Source organism: Triticum dicoccoides, chromosome 5A (assembly GCF_002162155.2).
Source record: "Triticum dicoccoides isolate Atlit2015 ecotype Zavitan chromosome 5A, WEW_v2.0, whole genome shotgun sequence".
NCBI classification, from domain to species: Eukaryota; Viridiplantae; Streptophyta; class Magnoliopsida; order Poales; family Poaceae; genus Triticum; species Triticum dicoccoides.
Genome location: NC_041388.1, coordinates 279,254,272 through 279,261,877, shown reverse-complemented (window position 1 = coordinate 279,261,877; position 7,606 = coordinate 279,254,272).

The following is a 7,606-nucleotide window of genomic DNA, read 5'->3' as shown; positions in this document are numbered from 1 at the left end:
CCCTAACCGATCTCTACCTCTTTCTCTCGATCCCCACTCCCTTCCCTCGTTCTCCTCCCTCGCGCCGCCACTCACGCATCGCCAAGGAGAGGGAGAGTGCTGCCTCGCTCGATCCCTCTCCCTCTCATCCTCCCGATCTCCTCTCTTCGAGCATCGGCCGCCTCCAGCAGCCTCCTCCCCTCACATTCCTGCCTTGCCCCGCCATGAACGTCGCAAGACCTCGCCGTTGCCTCCCCACCTCCGGCCATGGCGCCCGCGTCGGTGAACCGACTTGCCCTGTCGCGCTGGCGACCCGACCTGCCCTGCCGCGCTGGCGACCCGACCTGCCCTGCCGCGCTCTACTCCTTCCCCCGCATCCCCGTCTCGCCGGAGCGCTCCACCACCATCGCCGCCTCCTTGCTCGGGAGAGCAAAGGCTCGAACCTGAGCAGCCCCGCTCCGCTTCTTCACTGGAGCTCTTCTCCCGTGCGCCTTCGCCGTCTGATGCAGCTCCTGCCCACGTCGGCCCTCCTCTGTTTCGCCGTGGGTGCCCGAACCAGCTGGAGTCGCCGTCTTCTGCAGCAGCTGCTCTGCTACCTTGCCCGCTGGTGGCCGGCACCCCTCGCCGAGCATGCTGCCTCGCCATGAACGCGCCCTGCCTCCTTGTCCAGCGTGTGCTCCGTCGCCCACGGCCGAGCACCTCAAGACGAAGCCCTTTTTTTCATTGATGCGAATGGTTATACGAACATGACCCAGATTCGAAACGCAAGACGATGCCTCAGTTGCACCCACGCCGAGCAGGAGTATTTTGAATTCGTCAAGTACGACTACATATCCGGGATGCGTCAAGTACCCCACCGTCAAGACCGAGACCGCCCGGAGACCACGAATCCGTGAGGTTCCACTACTGTCGCCGTGGATCCGACAAGTTCGCGAGTACCTCTACCTCCCACGATGACCTTGTACAACTACCATCGCAAGAACTGAGACCGGCAAGTCCGAAGACCCAAGTACCATGACGCCAAATACCCGTTCGGATCGCCAAGGTGGATTGCGAACGTTGACGAGGTTCCGATAAGACCGTCGACGTGTACGACCTACTTCGTGAATGTGTGCCACTACCGCCGCTCGAACGTTTACAGAACATGTACCGTCGACCCTCGAAGACCCGTGGACGGCAAGTTCCTTGTTGACCCCGAACACCTACGGAGTGTGAACATCTACGAAGCGAGAACGACTACTTCCACTACCATCGTCGCGAGAACACCTACTTCCCTCTACGAACGAGAACCGTCCCCTTTGCACGCTCCGAAGGTATAACCCCGAGACGACCGCCCGTGAACGAATGCATGTCTGATGCATGAGATGCTCGTGCTTGCTCCGTGCTCGAATTGTCGGTGCACGTTGCCCCTCTTTTGCCTTGTCACCATTGTCGACTCATGGGACACCCGGTATCCGGGAGCGCCCCACCATCTTTTGCACGCATCCGCACATTTCTCCTTTGCTTCGGTATCTCAATCGAGTTACCGGAACAGGAACGCTGCCGTGGCACCGTTTTTGGTTACCGTTGCCGTGGCACCCCTTTCCTTTCCACCACGGTGACAAGTACTTCATAATGCTCTTGTCAAACTTTTAATAAAAATTGCATAAACTTGTTCATGTCATCCGCATCATGATAACAACAATTAAAATGTTTAAATTTTTGTTACATTAATTTGCTAAATGCTATGGGGATTTACCGGATTTGTTGTTTGTTATATCTAGCCCCATTTAATTTGTTTAGATAGTATAGTTTTGTTATGCTTCACCCCTTGCCATGCTAACAACATTTAATATTGTTGAGTACCTAAACGCGAGAGAACTAAATAATTGATGTGGTGTTCCGTCAATATGCAACTCGTTGCATATTGAGCTCCACTTAACTTGTAGTTTTGTTTGTGCCCTTTGCCATGCCATGCATATTTAAACCGGACATGCATCATACTTGTTTGCGTATCATGCCATGTTATGTGATGGTTGTTTGCCATGTTGTTTGCTTCTTTCCGGGTTGCTTCTCGCGTTAGCTTCGGTTTCGTTCCGGAGTTGTGAGGGTCCGTTCGACTACGTCCGTTTTTCTTCTTCATGGAATCGTTCTTCTTCATTGCGGGATTTCAGGCAAGATGACCATACCCTCGAAATCACTTCTATCTTTGCTTGCTTAGTTGCTCGCTCTTTTGCTATGCCTATGCTGCGATACCTACCACTTGCTTATCATGCCTCCCATATTGTTAAGCCAAGCCTCTAACCCACCTTATCCTAGCAAACAGTTGTTTGGCTATGTTACCTCTTTGCTCAGTCCCTCTTATAGCATTGTTAGTTGCAGGTGAATATTGGAGCTTGTTCCATGTTGGAACATGGATATTTTGTTGGGATATCACAATATCTCTTATTTAATTAATGCATCTATATACTTGGTAAAGTGTGGAAGGCTCGGCCTTATGCTTGGTGTTTTGTTCCACTCTTGCTGCCCTAGTTTCCGTCATATCGGTGTTATGTTCCCGGATTTTGCGTTCCTTACGCGGTTGGGTTATAATGGGAACCCCTTGACAGTTCGCCTTGAATAAAACTCCTCCAGCAAGGCCCAACATTGGTTTTACCATTTGCCACCTAGCCTTTTTTCTTTCCCTTGAGTCGGCCGGCTCAAGGGTCATCTTTATTTTAACCCCCCGGGCCAGTGCTTCTCTAAGTGTTGGTCCAACTGAGCAATGTCCGAGGCTACCAGGGGCAACTCTGGGCTCGCTTACCCGATGTCTTGCTCATCCGGTGTGCCCTGAGAACGAGATATGTGCAACTCCTATCGGGATTTGTCGGCACATCTGGGTGGCTTTGCTGGTCTTGTTTTACCATTGTCGAAATGTCTTGTAACCGGGGTTCTGAGCCTGATCGGGTCTTCCCGCTAGAAGGAATATCGTTCGTTGACCGTGAGAGCTTGTGATGGGCTAAGTTGGGACACCCCTGCAGGGTTTTGAACTTCGAAAGCCGTGCCCGCGGTTATGGGCAGATGGGAATTTGTTAATGTCCGGTTGTAGAAAACCTGAAGATGACCTTAATTAAAATACATCAACCGCGTGTGTAACCGTGATGGTCTCTTTCCGGCGGAGTCCGGGAAGTGAACACGGTGTTGGAGTTATGCTTGACGTAGGTTGTTCTAGGATCACTTCTTGATCATAGTTGTTCGACCGTGCTTTTGCCTTCTCTTCTCGCTCTCATTTGCATATGTTAGCCACCATATATGCTAGTCGCTTGCTGCAGCTCCACCTCATACCTTTCACCTTACCCATAAGCTTAAATAGTCTTGATCGTGAGGGTGCGAGATTGCTGAGTCCCAGTGACTCACAGATACTTTCAAAACCAGCTTGCAGGTGCCATTGAACCGTGCAGATGACGCAATCAAGCTCAGGAGGAGCTCGATGAAGATCTTGTCCTTTATGTTGTTTCATTCTAGTTGATCAGTAGTGGAGCCCAGTTGGGGTCGATCGGGGATCTGTGTAGCATTTGTGGTATTCTTCTTTTATTTTGGGTTCCGTAGTCGGACCTTGATTGTATCTGTTTGATGTAATGCTTTATTCTTGTAATTGTGTGAAGTGGCGATTGTAAGCCAACTATGTATCTCTTCCCCTTATGAATTACATGGGTTGTGTGAAGATTACCTCACTTGCGACATTGCTTTCAATGCGGTTATGCCTCTAAGTCGTGCTTCGACACGTGGGAGATATAGCCGCATCGAGGGCGTTACACCGGAGCACCAGGTCACCTTCTTGAAAAGTCCTGGATTTAACCCGGCGCCTGTGATAATGGCGCAGGTCCTGTTGATAGATTGTTGATCGAGCCGCTGCTAAGTCTATTTCCTCATCCAATAAGTCAAGTGCATCCTGTCTGACTTGCTCGTTATTAGCTTCAACATAAGCCGCTACACGGAGCGAGTCATGACGGATGTCACTAGGCAACACTGCTTCTGCTCCATAAACCATGAAGAAAGGTGTATAACCTGTAGACCTGTTAGGAGTGGTGTTGATACTCCACAGCACCGAGGGTAACTCCTCTACCCAACAACCCGACGTTCGCTGCAAGGGAACCATAAGCTGGGGTTTGAGACCTTTTAAGATTTCCTGATTTGCTCTCTCAGCTTGACCATTGGATTGAGCATGGGCTACAGAAGAAACATCAAGCCGGATATGCTCACGTTGACAAAAATCCTCCATAGCCCCTTGGGATAGATTAGTGCCATTGTCAGTGATAATGCTGTGTGGAAAACCAAAACGAAAAATCACCTTTTTCATGAACTAAACCGCCATGGCCACATCACACTTACTCACTGGCTCTGCCTCAACCCACTTTGTGAATTTGTCAACTGCCACTAAAAGATGTGTCTTTTTATCCTTAGACCTTTTGAAAGGTCCAACCATGTCAAGCCCCCAGACCGCAAACGGCCAGGTGATTGGAATCGTCCGCAACTCTTGAGCCGACACATGTGCTCGCCGTGCGAATTTTTGACATCCATCACACCTACTGACCAGATCTTCTGCATCAGCATGAGCCGTTAACCAGTAAAAACCATGACGAAAAGCTTTGGCCACAAGAGATTTTGACCCGGCACAATGACCATAGTCGCCTTCATGGATCTCACGAAGTATTTCTTGGCCTTCTTTAGGAGAAACACACCGCTGAAACGCTCCGGAGACGCTGCGATGGTATAACTCTCTGTTTGAAATCGTCATTGACTTAGATGCCGGGTTATCTGCCGGGCCAGGGTCTCATCCGCTGGCAACTCGCCCCGGGTCATGTAAGCCAAGAATGGCATTGTCCAATCTGGGATGACGTGAAGAGCCGCCACCAACTGTGCCTCCGGGTCAGGAACGGCCAAATCCTCCTCTGTAGGTAACTTAACAGATGGGTTATGCAAAACATCCAAAACGGTGTTAGGTGGCACCGACTTACGCTGAGACCCCAACCGGCTTAGAGCATCCGCCGCTTCGTTCTTCCTACGGTCAATGTGTTCCACCTGATAACCTTTAAAATGCCCTGCAACAGCATCGACTTCACAGCGATAAGCCGCCATGAGGTCCTTTGAATCCCACTTGCCTGACAGCTATTGAGCCACCAGATCTAAATCGCCAAGACACGGGACCCGGCTCAGGCATCTCTTTGGCCATTCGAAGACCATGGAGCAAGGCTTCATACTCTGTTGCATTGTTAGTACAGGGAAACATCAGTTGCATCACATAACAAAACTTGTCACCTCGAGGGGAAGTTAAAACAACTCCAGCCCCCGAGCCTTCCAATTGTCTGGACCCATTAAAATGAATCGTCCAATACGTGCTATCTGGTTTCTCTTCTGGCATCTGTAGTTCTGTCCAATCATTAATAAAGTCAACCAGCGCTTGAGATTTGATCGCAGTACGTGGTACATACTTCAACCCATGAGACCCAAGCTCAATGGCCCACTTGGTGACTCGTCCAGTGGCTTCTCTATTTTGAATGATGTCTCCCAACGGAGCAGAGCTAACCACAGTGATTGGGTGACCTTGAAAGTAATGCTTGAGCTTCCGGCTCGCCATGAATACCCCATATACGAGTTTCTGCCAATGTGGATATCTTTGTTTAGACTCAATCAACACTTCACTGCCGTAGTAAACCGGCAGTTGGACCGGATGTTCCTTGCCAACCTCCTTGCGTTCCACCACAATCGCCACAGTAACAGCTCAGGAGTTAGCGGCTACATATAACAATAGCGGCTCTTTCTCGACCAGAGCAGCAAGAACCGGCGGCTCAGCAAGTTGTTTCTTCATATCCTCAAAAGCAGAGTTTGCAACATCACTCCAAACGAAATCATCTGTCTTTTTCATCATCTGATACAAAGGCATTGCCTTCTCCCCTAACCAGCTTATGAACCGGCTCAAAGCAGCGACACGACCCGCCAGTCGTTGAACGTCATTGATGCATACAGGTTTGGCCAGGGAGGTGATTGCCTTAATTTTCTCCGGGTTAGCTTCAATACCTCTGTTAGACACCAAAAAACCCAAGAGTTTGCCAGCGGGAACTCCAAAAACACACTTAGCCGGGTTAAGCATCATCTTCTAGACCCGGAGGTTATCAAAGGTCTACTTCAGATCTGTTACTAAGGTTTCCTCTTTTCTGGACTTCACCACGATATCATCTACATACGCATGAACATTGCGCCCAATCTGATTGTGAAGACAATTCTGCATACACCGTTGATAAGTCGCATGGGCACTCTTAAGCCCAAAAGGCATAGACACATAGCAGAAGGCTCCAAATGGAGTAATGAAGGATGTCTTCTCCTGGTCCTTAACTGCCATTTTAATGATAACCTGAATAAGCATCCAGAAAACTCAAATGCGCGCAACCCGTCGTAGCGTCAATGATCTGATCAATACGAGGGAGGGCAAAAGGGTCAGCTGGACAAGCTTTGTTTAAATCAGTGTAATCCACACACATACGCCAGGTGCCATTCTTCTTGAGTACAAGCACCGGGTTGGCCAACCACTCTGGGTGAAAAACTTCCACAATGAAACCGACTGCCAAGAGCCGGGCCACCTCCTCTCCAATGGCCTTGCGCCTTTCCTCGTTAAACCGCCAGAGAAATTGTCTGGCCGGCTTAAACTTCGGATCAATATTGAGAGTGTGCTCAGTGAGTTCTCTCGGGACAACTGGCATATCAGAAGGTTTCCATGCAAAGATGTCCCGATTCTCACGGATGAACTCGATGAGCGCGCTTTCCTATTTTGGATCCAAGTTGGCACTGATGATGAACTGTTTGGATGAGTCGCCGAGCATAAAGTCAACCGTCTTGGTGTCATCAGCTGATTTGAATTTCAACACCGGCTCATGCTCCGTTGTTGGCTTCTTTAAGGACGTCATGTCTGCCGGGTCAACATTATCTTTACAAAAGTTTAACTCCTCTGTTGCACAAATAGACTCAGCATACACAACATCTCCTTCTTCACACTCCAGGGCTATTTTCCGGCTTCCATGCACTTTAATGGTGCCATTATAACCCGGCATCTTGAGCTGTAGATATACATAACACGACCGATCCATGAACTTGGCGTAAGCCGGCCGTCCAAACAGAGCATGATATGGGCTTTTGATCTTAACCACCTCAAAAGTTAACTTCTCCGCCCTAGAATCATATTCATCCCCAAAGGCTACTTCCAGCTCAATCTTACCAACTGGGTATGCCGATTTGCCAGGTACAACACCGTGAAAAACAATGTTGGATTGCTTAAGACTCTTATCAGTCAACCCCATCCGACGAAATGTCTCATAGTAGAGGATGTTGATGCTACTACCTCCATCCATAAGCACTTTAGTGAATTTATATCCACTGACCTGAGGTGCCACTACCAAGGCTAAGTGACCCGGGTTGTCAACCTGGGGAGGATGATCTTCTCTGCTCCACACAATAGGCTGTTCAGACCACCTCAAATAACATGGTATCGCCGGCTCAACAGCATTGACAACCCTCTTATGAAGCTTCTGGTCCCTCTTGCACAAACTAGTGGTAAATACATGGTATTGCCCACTATTCATCTATTTTGGGTTGCTCTGATATCCGGACTGTTGCT